At 50.7% G+C, this 11,755-nt stretch overlaps 2 pseudogenes; both read left to right on the top strand.

The window, feature by feature from the left end:
- Window positions 1–1,781: 1,781 nt before the first annotated feature.
- LOC103351706 (peroxisomal succinyl-coenzyme A thioesterase pseudogene) lies at window positions 1,782–5,610 on the top strand (annotated as a pseudogene).
- A 5,014-nt stretch (window positions 5,611–10,624) lies between these two features.
- On the top strand, window positions 10,625–11,185 carry LOC103351688 (peroxisomal succinyl-coenzyme A thioesterase pseudogene; annotated as a pseudogene).
- Window positions 11,186–11,755: the final 570 nt, after the last annotated feature.

Genomic DNA, 11,755 nt, shown 5'->3' with positions numbered 1-11,755 from the left:
CCGTATGGGAGATCCGGAAGAAGCCCCTGCCTCCTGCTTCAGATCAGCACAGCTCCAGCTGTTGAGGCCAATTGGGGAGTGAACAATCGGATGTAAGACCTCTCTCTCTCTCTCTCTCTCTCTCTCTCTCTGCCTCTCTTCTCTCTGTGTAACTCTGACTTTCAAATAAATGAATATTTTAAAAATTCCCTTATAAATGCTCCTCAAATTGTCCACTGTGCCATTTGCTTCCTGCCAGAAGCAAAACTGGCACTGCCAAGGAGGGTTTTATTTTTTTAAAGATTATTTTTTATTTCATTTGTTTTTTTGAAAGGCAGAGTTACAGAGACAGAGCCAGAGAGATATTTTCCACCTGCTGGTTCACTCTCCAAACGGTCACAATTGGAGCTGGGCCTGACTGAAGCCAGGAGCCGGGAACTCCACCTGGTTTCCCACGTGGGTGGCAGGTGTCCAAGCACTTGGGCCACCTTCTGCTGTCTTCCCAGGCACATTAGCAGGGAGCTGGATTGGAGTGGGACAGCTGGGACTTGAACTGGCATTCACACAGAACGCTGGTGTTGGTTGGAAGCTTAACTTGCTGTGCCACAACACACAGCCCATGCCAATGAGTTAAGATGAAAAACAGAACTCGGTTTTGATGAAGCCACAGGTGTTTTGGGGCAGTGCTTTTACCACAGACCATTTATTGTCACGATACCTATTTTCAGATAAGGATTCAGAAGCTTAATTAAGGACACTGCTAAAGATGGCCAAGCTGTTAAGGAGCAGAGTGGCATTCGAAGCCAGGCAGGTCTGACTGTACAAACACCAACCTGTTCTGAAGCGGCTGCTCCAGTTACCATCAACTCTGGTAAGGGACTAAGGGGGAAAAGAAGGAAGGACCTGACCACGTCCTCAGGGGATCGCCTGAATGGCAAGCACCTGGGATACATTTTATCTGAAAAAATGTTCAGGGCCGGCCTTTTGGCACAGCAGCAGGTTAAGCCAACACTTGCAACGCCGGCATCCCACCTAGGAGTTGAAAGTCTGATACTTCCGATCCAGCTCCCTGCTAATGTCTGGAAAGCAAAGGATGGGACAAGTACTTGGGCCTCTGCTACCCATGTGCGAGACCCGGATGGAGTTCGGCACTTCTCCCTTCAGTCTTCTCTGCCCGGGCTATTGTGGATATTTAGAGTGAATCAGTGGATGGGAGATCTCCCCTGACCCCGCCTTTCAAATATATTTTTTTAAAAAAGGTTTTAAGAGTGACTTATTTGAAAGGCAGAGTGATAGGGAAAACAAGGGGGAAGAAGAGAGGGAGAGAGAGGGAGGATCAATCTTCCAAATCCGCTGATTCACTCCCGGAGTGACTGCACCAGCAGGTGCGCACCAGGCTAAGTCAGAAGCCCAGAACTCCATCCAGGTCCCTGAGGTGGGCAGCAGGGACTCAGGCACTTCAGCGATCACCTGCTGCACCCCAGGGTCTGGGTTAGCAGGAAACTGGAAGCAGAAGCCCGGGACTCCTACCCAGGCATCCTGAGGAGGGATGCGTACTTCTCAAGCAGAATTCGTCGCCAATCCAGATTCCTGGAACTGTGTTCCCTTCAGTCTGGTGGCTTCGGGGGCCTTTCCACCTCACCTCGACTGCTACACATTGGACTTCGCCTCCTATTATCAGCCGGGTTCTGAGCAGAGCGCGCTGGAGCGCCCCGCCAAGTCTGGAGCCGGGCCCAGCCTGCAGCGGGCAGCCAATGAGAGGCCCGCGAGGGATTCTGCCCACCGTTGCGTCACTAGGAGGCGGGCTGCAGGGGCAGACGGGACTCCTAAAAGTAGTCTCCCCCTTTCCTCCAAATTAGAATGGCGGCGTCGGTGAGCGTGGAGCCCGCGGGCCCCTGCTGCTGGGACGAGCCGGTGCGCATCGCCGTGCGCGGCCTGGCCCCCGAGCAGCCGGTCACGCTGCGCGCGTCCCTGCGCGACGAGAAGGGCGCGCTCTTCCGGGCCCACGCGCGCTACTGCGCCGACGCCGGCGGCCAGCTGGACCTGGCGCGCGCGCCCGCGCTGGGCGGCAGCTTCGCGGGGCTCGAGCCCATGGGACTCCTCTGGGCCCTGCAGCCCGACAGGCCCTTCTGGCGTCTGACCAAGCGGGACGTGCAGATGCCGCTGGCCGTGGAGCTGGAGGTGCTGGACGGCCACGCCCCGGAGCCCGGGCAGCTCCTGGCCCGCGCGCTGCTGGAGCGCCGCTTCCTGCCGCCGGGGGTGCGGCGCCAGCCGGTGCGCGCGGGCCGGGTGCGCGCCACGCTCTTCCTGCCGCCAGGTGAGCCGTCTGCTCTGCTACCTGCACCTGTCTTCCTGAGAGGGCGTCCCCTTGGCCCTTGTTCTTTCCCCCGTGGCTCCTTGATGTATACATCTGAGAGACAACAGCGCTGTAGGAAGCTGGTTAGGGAAGCAGACATCAGGCCTCGCCCCAACCCGCTGAAGCAGACCTGAGTTTTGACAAGACCTCCTGCCCTGAGTGATTTCTCTGCACATTTAGGCTGGAGAGCAGCTGCTCATCCACCGTGCACCAGCCCCACAGTAGCAAGAGCAGGGAACTCGTTAGAGATGCAGCTTTCTGGCCCTATCCGATTTAATCCATCTGGGCTGTGAATCTGCAAGCAGCAGTCTGAGTTGTGAACACCTTTCCATGGCGATCCCGAAGCAGCCGGACTCTGAAAACCACTGTCTAGAAAAATGGGCTTGAAAGCTTGGTGTACTCAGAATTGCTCTCCCATGAGTGCCCAGCTGTTCCTGTCCCCTTGACTTGTGTATGTGCCCACAGGAACAGTGTGGTTAAGGGCCAGGAATGAGCAGGTTCATTTGATATGCAAGAGGGAAATTTTCCTGTGACCCGTTTGAGTGACCCTAATATCACTGTGAAACATGAAAGAAGCGAAGTAAAATTGAGAAGTGGTTCTTTGGTAAATAATGTTAAAATAGTGTAACAGATACAAGTAACAAGCAAAGAACCAACAGTGCTAATGGGTGTATGATAAAAAGTCTCTCTCCAGTATGAAATCCTTCCACTTGACCTCAGGGGCAAATACATTTCCTTCCAGATGAGATACTATTTTTTTATTTTATTTTATTTTACAGACAGTGTTAGACAGTGAGAGAGGCAGAGAAAGAGGTCTTCCTTCCGTCAGTTCACTCCCGAAATGGTCACCATGGCCGGCGATGTGCCGATTTGAAGCCAGGAGCCAGGTGTTTCATCCTGGTCTCCCATGCAGGTGCAGGGCCCAAGGACTTGGGCCATCCTCCACTGCCTTCCCGGGCCACAGCAGAGAGCTGGACTGGAAGAGGATCAACTTGGACATGGTCCGGCACCCCGACCGGTACTAGAACTCGGGGTGCCGGCACCGCAGGCAGAGGATTAGCCTATTGAGCTACAGCGCCGGCCCAAAATAAACTTTTATTTTATTCTTTCTCACAAACTTTTTAAAGCACCCTTGTGTATGCCTACAAATATATGGAAGCATGAAATATAAGTAGTGTAAATAGTTGGGGAATGGTTGTTGTTGGCCATTTATGTAGGGAAAAAATTAGATCCCTACCTCACATCTTAAACAAAAATGAACTCCAGATTATTAAAGACCTATTTGTGAAAAATAAAAGTCAAAACTATTGGGAAAAAAATGTCATTCATATCTTAGGAAGGATTTCTTATGTAGATCCAGAAAGCAAAATCTATAAAGGAATTACAGAAACCTCAGTGAGACAAAGGTAAAATGTATACAACAGAAGATGTTTATGATGCAGTAGACAAAATTATCAGAATCCAGAATTTTTTAATTTTTTATTTAATGAATGCATTTTTACATACATACCAGAATATTTTTTAAAAAATGTAGATTAATGACACATAACTCTAGAAAAATGGGCAAAGGATAGAAGGTCAATTTTTAAAAAGGAAAAAATTCAATAAACCTATAAAGAGACTCTCAACTCCTACTTAGTGATCATAGAGAATATACTTTGCAGAGAAAGACTTTAGCCTAGCAATTAAAACACTGGGTTAGGAAGCCTGCATCCAGTATCAGATGGCCTGGGTTTGATTCCTGGCTCCAACTCCCAATTCCACCTTCCTGCCAATACAGACCCTGGGAGGTATCAGTGATGGCTAAAGTAGTTGGGTTCCTACCACCCATGTGGGAGACCTGGATGGAGTTCTTGGCTCCTGGCTTAGGCCCGGCCCAGCCCTGGCTTTTGCAGGCATTTGGTGCAATAAAGCAGCAGATAGGAGATCTCTCACTGTCGTCTCTCAACTGAAAAAAAAAAAAAAAAAACTATTGTGAAATAACTTCTCTTACCCTTAAAGGCAAACATTAAAAAATCTAATGTCTCATCAGTGTGGGAGGGAGTGATTGTGCAGAAAACATGAGAGGTGATAAAAGCACACCTCTTACTATTGCAAACATGCCACCAACAAGGCTTCAGCTCAGAAAGGAAGGGGAGCGCTGATTATCAGTGCCTGCTGCACAACTGGAGTTCAATACTTATGTGCTGGGGGGCCAGGATTGTGGTGTAGCAGGTAAATATGCCACCTGCAGTGCCAGCATCCGTATGGGCACCAGTGTGTGTCCCAGCTGCTCCACTTCTGATCCAGCTCCCTGCTAATGGCCTGGAAAGGCAGTGGAAACTGGCCCAAATGCTTGCGGACCCTGCACCCACATGGGAAACCTGGATGAAGCTCTTGGCTTTGGCTTGGGCCAGCCCTGGCCATTGTGGCCATTCGGGGAGTGAACCAGCAGATGGAAGATTCTCTCCCCCCCCCCCCCCCACACTATCATTGTCACTCTTCCTCGCTCTCAAACTCTGACTTTCAAACAAATTAAATAAAGGATTTTTTAAAAAAGCATTATTTGCTAAATGACTGAATAATAGAGAAATAATTGCCTACTGTAAAAGAAAGGCATCGCAGTTACCCCTTCTTATCTGTGGATTCCAAATCTGTGGCTTAAACCAACCACAGATTGAAAATCTTCAAAAAACCACAGGAAACACTGTTCTTACTAAACAAGCACAGACTTTTTTCTTGTTGTTAATCCCCAAATAATGTAGTAAAACAACTATTTCCATACCATGATCATTGTTTGAGTTGTCCTTTGTAATCTAGAAGTTTTAAAGTACCCAGAAATGACTGCAAATATCAAAGCTGTTTTAATATCAGATTTGAGTTTCTACTTTAAAAATAGAAGTAACATCTTAGCTATGAAGCAATTACTAGTTAGATATGAATTACTAAACATTTTCAAAGTTTCAGTCCTTGGCCGGCGCCGCGGCTCACTAGGCTAATCCTCCGCCTAGCGGCGCCGGCAAACCGGGTTCTAGTCCCGGTTGGGGCGCCGGATTCTGTCCCGGTTCCCCCTCTTCCAGGCCAGCCCTCTGCTGTGGCCAGGGAGTGCAGTGGAGGATGGCCCAGGTGCTTGGGTCCTTCACCCCATGGGAGACCAGGAAAAGCACCTGGCTCCTGGCTCCTGCCATCGGATCAGCGCGGTGCGCCGGCCGCAGCGCCGACCGCGGCGGCCATTGGAGGGTGAACCAACGGCAAAGGAAGACCTGTCTCTCTGTCTCTCTCTCTCACTGTCCACTCTGCCTGTCCAAAAAAAAAAAAAAAAAATTTCAGTCCTTTGATAACTACTCTTTGGATGAATAAAGATTCTCCCAGCAAACAAATTTTGTTGTTTTGTTTATACACATGGACCTTATGATCTAGTTTTTATAAAAACTCAAGAGATTATTTAGATGAAATATGTAAGTGATTTTAACTATGATAAACATGATTGGGCCGGCGCCGTGGCTCACTTGGTTAATCCTCCACCTTGTGATGCCGGCATCCCATATTGTCGCCGGGTTCTAGTCCAGTTGCTCCTTTTCCAGGCCAGCTCTCTGCTGTGGCCTGGGAGGGCAGAGGAGGATGGCCCAAGTGCTTGGGCCCCTGCACCCACAAGGGAGACTGGGAGGAAGCCCCTGGCTTCAGATTGGTGCAGCACCGGCTGTGGTGGCCATTTGGGGAGTGAACCAATGGAAGGAAGGCCTTTCTCTCGGTCTCTCTCTCTCTCTCTCTCACTGTCTATTACTCTACCTGTTAAATAAATTTTAGAAAATGATAAACATGAAAATAATTTAATATTCGTGTTATCAATGTCCACAATGAAATCTGTGTTGTTACACCTGCATCCCATATTGGAATGCTTGGCTTGGGTCCCAGCTCCTCCACCTACAGTCCTGCTGTTGCACACCCTGGGAGGTAGCAGATAATGGCTTGAGTGACAGGTCCCTACCACAAACGTGGGACATCAGGAATGAATTCCTGGCTCCTGACTTCAGCCTAGCCCAGCCCTAGCTGTTACAGGAATTTGAAGGGTGAACAAGGAAGTGGAAGATCTGTCTTGTTCTGTGCATTTCAAATAAATAAATTTTTTTAAAGGAAAACTTAATTTATGATTATTGTGTTTTGTTTCCTTGTTGACTTTTTTAGCAAGTAGGTGTTTGGCATCCCACACAGAGAGGGATGGCCTGCCTCTCCTCTCTTAGTGTAACTCTGACTTTCAGATAAATAAATCAATCTTTGAAAAAAAGGAAGAAGAATAAGAATAAGAATGAAAGGCAGAAGGAGAGAGAGAGAGAGAGAGAGAGAGAGAGAGAGAGAGAGAGACAGAGGTCTTCTATCCACTGGTTCACTCCCCAGATGGCCACCATGGCCAGAGCTATGCCAATCTGAAGCCAGGAGCCAGGAGATTCTTCCAGGTCTGCCATGTGCATGCAGGGTCCCAAGAACTTGGGACACCTTCCACTGCTTTCCCAGGTCATAGCAGAGAGCTGGACTGGAAATGGAGTGGCCTGATCTCAAACCAGTGCCCACATGGAATGCCAGCACTGCAGGCAGCGGCTTTATCCGCTACACTACAGTGCAGGCCCTGTGATTAATTTTTAATTAAAAAAAAATTTGCTGGGGCAGGTGTTTAGCCTATTTGTTGGAATCCCCCAAATTCCATATTCGAGTACTGGGTTCAACCCCTGTCTCTGGCCCTGACTCCAGATTTCTGCTAATGCAGAACCTGGGAAGCAGGAGTGATGGCTCAAGTGACTGGGTTCCTGACCTATGTGGGAGATCTGGATTGAGTTCCCAGCTCCTGACTTTGGCCTAGCCCAGCATTTGGGCAGTGAACCAGTAGACAGAAGTTGTCCCTGTGTATGTGTGTGTCTATCTCTGTTTCTCTGCCTGTAAAATAAATCCTGTTTTGAAACAATAAATTCTTGGGGCTGGAGCTGTTTCATAGTAGGCTAAGCCTGTGCCTGCAGCATCCCATATGGGCACCAGTTCGTGTCCTGGCTAGTCCTCTTCTGCTCCAGCTCCCTGCTAATGTGCCTGGGAAAGCAGCAGAGGGTGGCCCAAATCCTTGGGCCCCTGCACTCACATGGGAGACCTCTATGGAGCTCCTACTCCTGGCTTTGGCCTGGCTCAGCCCTGACTGTCATGGCCATTTAGGCAGTGAACCAGCAGATGGAAGACTGCTCCATCTCCCTCTCTATAAATAACTCTGCTTTCAAATAAAATAAATCTTTCAAAGAATATAGGAAGCTCATGGTAGAGTAGTGGTATAAATAACATAGCAGTGAACCAGCAGAAGGAAGATCTCCCCCTCTCTCCAATTCTGCCTTTCAGATAAAAATAAATAAATTAAAAAAAAAAAGAAGTGGACTCTGTTTTCCTTGAGCTTTGGTGGGATTCTGTGACTTCCTTGACCAACAGGGTATGACAGAATGATGCTACAAAGCTCCCACACTCCTGGCAATGGATGGGAGACTTCTCTCTCTCCCACTCTCTCTGTAACCCTACCTTCCAAATAAATAAATAAATACAATTTGAAAAAAAAAAACCACATACATGACAAGATCTGTACATGCTTGTTACACCTGAAACTATGTTCTATAAAACATAAAAAATCAGGTGTAGGCATTTGGCTGCCACAGTAGTCAAGAGGGTGTTTGGTACCTGCATCCCTCATTAGAGCGTCTGTGCTTGAGTTCCAGCTCTGATCTGGATTCCAGCTTCCTGCTAACATACCTGGGAAGCAGCAGGTGATGGCTCAGGCACCTGGATGCCTACCATCCACACAGAACTGGTTTGAGTTCCCAGCTCTTGGCTTCAGCCTGGCCTACTCCTGGCCGTTGTGTGCAGCTGGGGAATGAATCAGTAAATGGGAGATTTGCATCCCTATCTCAAATAAATAAATAAATAAATAAATCTGTCATAAAGTGAAAAGTCTTCCTGGGTAAGGATTCAAGTTGTAAATATAGAGGCTTAGGGATCGTCAGAAAACATCTTGAAGTAACTTAAAACCTCAGCAAAGCACAGAAAAGGGAAAATGAGGGAAGGCAGTTCTGCTCGCTGTACTATTTGCAAAATACTCCTGAAGGCCAGCGCTGTGGCACAGCAGGTTAATGCCACAGCATGCAGTGCCGGCATCCCATATGGGCGCCGGTTCGAGTCCCAGCTGCTCCACTACCAATCCAGCTCTCTGCTATGGCCTGGGAAAGCAGTAGAAGATGGCCCAAGTGCTTGGGCCCCTGCTCCCACAAGGGAGACCCTGAAGAAGCTCCTGGCTCCTGGTTTTGGATCAGCTCACCTCTGGCCATTGTGGTCATTTGGGGAGCGAACCAGCACAGGGAAGACTCTCTCTCTCTCTCGCTCTACCTCTCTCTGTAACTCTCTTTCAAATAAATAAAATAAATCTAAAAAAAAAGAAGAAGAAAAATACTCCTGGTGTTTTGTACACATGTTAAACTTGGTATGCAAAAGATGAGACATTGATAAAGCGTAATAGTTTGTATATATGGGTAAAACACTACATATTGTTTATATATACATATATGCATATAGCATATGTGTGTGTATATGGAGAAAATATACATCATACATTATGCCTACATACCTACAAAGCCATATTCAAAAGTTGGACATTTAGTATCTACAACAATCTACTAAGACTCAATATTCCCATTCTCTATGATACAGCAGTTCCAATCCCATGTTTCCACTATACTGTTTACGTCCATCAAAAGACAAAAGATGGGGCATACGCTGTGGCACAGCGGGTTAATGCCCTGGCCTGAAGTGCTGTCATCCCATATGGGCACCGGTTCTAGTCCTGGCTGCTCTCTTCTGATCCAGCTCTCTGCTGTGACCTGGGAAAGCAGTAGAAGATGGCCCAAGTCCTTGGGCCCCTGCACCCATGTGGGAGACCCGGAAGAAGCTCCTGGCTCCTGGCTTCAGATTGGCACAGCTCTGGCCATTGCAGTCAATTGGGGAGTGAACCAGCGAACGGAAGACACTCTCCCCCCCTTTGTCTCTCTGCCTCTCCTCTCTCTGTGTAACTCTTTCAAATAAATAAAATAAATCTTTTTTAAAAAGACAAAAGATTTTTTAATGTCTATAACACTATTCCTAATAGTTCCAAACTGGGAACCACTGAATGCAGGAAAACAGACTAACTCTTTTACAATCACACATGGAACACGATTGAGCCGTGCTGGTGAATGGCCTATAGCCATACCCAGCAATATAGATGATTCTCACAGATACCCGGAGTGAAAGAACACAAGCACTAGAGAAGACACGTTGCAGGATTCATTCCCGCAAAGTACAACGGGAAACTACCCAGAGGTGCTGCAGTCAGGATAGAGTACCTTCGGGAAAGAGAAAAACGCCTGGAGCAGGACTGCGGTGGCAGCAGGGGGGCCGGTACTGATGTTTAGGGACCCCTCTGCTTGCTTACATGGATTTGCTATGCTGGGCTTGTGACAGTTCACTGACCTCTGCCTGTGGGCTTTTTGTAAGTAAGTTTGCTACAGGGTCCCCCAAAATGCATGTGTTGGAAGGTGACTCCGCAAGTAACTTTGGAGAAAGTTCCAACAGTGGAGAAGTGGGACCATTCAGAGGCGGCTCTGCGTTCGTGCCCTAGTGGTGAGATTGGGTTGTTTGCCCCCGCGGCGGGCGGCTGATGAGATGACCAGTGTGTCCACTCCCTCCGCCCTCTGGCCGGCTCTTTAGCCCTTCCTCCGTGACACAGCAAGCAGGACCGCAGGCAAACGTGGACCCCCTCGCCCTGGGACTCAGCCTACAGAACCGCAGGAAAGACATCTCTGTCCTTCCATCATCGCCCCGTCCCCGAATCCTGCCAGCGCAGCACACAATGGGCTGCGACGAAGGTCAACTTCAGGAAAAGGAATTGTTGAAGTCGCCGTGGAGCCCATGCAGGGGCTGGAGTTGGCTTTGCTGTCATTCACGTGCCCTATCCCCGCCAGCAGCGCTCCCAACTTCCCCTCCATGAAGTGAGTGGTGAGAGGCGGAGATGCCCTCCCGGACCGGTTCCGCGCCGCCCAGAACCTCCGCGCGCCCCGGCCCCGCCCCGGCCGCCCCAACAGCCTCGCTCCCGTTATCTCAGAAGCAGCCCGGCGCCTCTCACCTCAGGCGAGCCGCGCGCGGTGCCCGGGTTGGCAGCACCCGACGCCCTCGGGGGCCGCGTAGCTCCCGAGCGCTCCCAGCTCCAGACGCGGTCGCGACTCTCAGCGCGCTCGCCGCCACCTCCAGCTTCCTCCCTCCACGTCGGGATGGCGGCGACGGTGAGCGTGGAGCCCGCGGGCCCCTGCTGCTGGGACGAGCCGGTGCGCATCGCCGTGCGCGGCCTGGCCCCCGAGCAGCCGGTCACGCTGCGCGCGTCCCTGCGCGACGAGAAGGGCGCGCTCTTCCGGGCCCACGCGCGCTACTGCGCCGACGCCGGCGGCCAGCTGGACCTGGCGCGCGCGCCCGCGCTGGGCGGCAGCTTCGCGGGGCTCGAGCCCATGGGGCTCCTCTGGGCCCTGCAGCCCGACAGGCCCTTCTGGCGTCTGACCAAGCGGGACGTGCAGACGCCGCTGGCCGTGGAGCTGGAGGTGCTGGACGGCCACGCCCCGGAGCCCGGGCAGCTCCTGGCCCGCGCGCTGCTGGAGCGCCGCTTCCTGCCGCCGGGGGTGCGGCGCCAGCCGGTGCGCGCGGGCCGGGTGCGCGCCACGCTCTTCCTGCCGCCAGGTGAGCAGGGACCGCTGACGATGCCGGGCTGTACAGGGATCGCGTTTGGTCAGCGCAGCAGGCAGTAACCGTGTCAGAGGCCGCCCAGCAGAAATGGAGGACTCGGAGGTGCTAGGTTTTGTGCCGTGCGTTTTACTCGCACTGTCTCTCTTCCTCTCTGCAATATTCCAATAACAGCAGCCCTGTTAGTGTGCTGATGAAAAAGCACATCCGACCTGCTCTTCATCCTGCCCCACAGATCTCTACAGACGGCAGTCAGCCCTTCTGGTCTTTGGGAGAAATTATGACCGTCACGGTGCCCATGGCCACCTCTCTAGAGTCCTGGGCACACGGGGCCTTTCTCCACTTCCTGTGTCCCCTCCACTGCAGATCACACTGAGACTCCCCCACCGGAAGCCATCTCTGGGTTTCTTCTTTGTTGTCTGTCCACGTAGGCATCCGAAGTATCAGTACACAGAAACTCAAAGGTTGATGCAACACAACCTGGACCTTTGTTTTGGCTTCTTTTTGTTTGTTTTTTAAAAGATTTATTTGTTTGAAAGGCAGGGTGAAAGGGGCAGAGAGATGGATCGATCTTCCAACCTCAGGTTCACTCCCCAAATGTCTGCGGTGGCCAAGGCTGGGCCAGGCTGAAGCCAGGAGCTTCTTCCCAGGCTCCCAGCT

Source organism: Oryctolagus cuniculus, chromosome 20, assembly GCF_964237555.1.
Source record: "Oryctolagus cuniculus chromosome 20, mOryCun1.1, whole genome shotgun sequence".
NCBI lineage: Eukaryota > Metazoa > Chordata > Mammalia > Lagomorpha > Leporidae > Oryctolagus > Oryctolagus cuniculus.
Note: the sequence above shows the minus strand (reverse complement) of the source record. Positions and strands in the feature narration are given on the sequence as shown.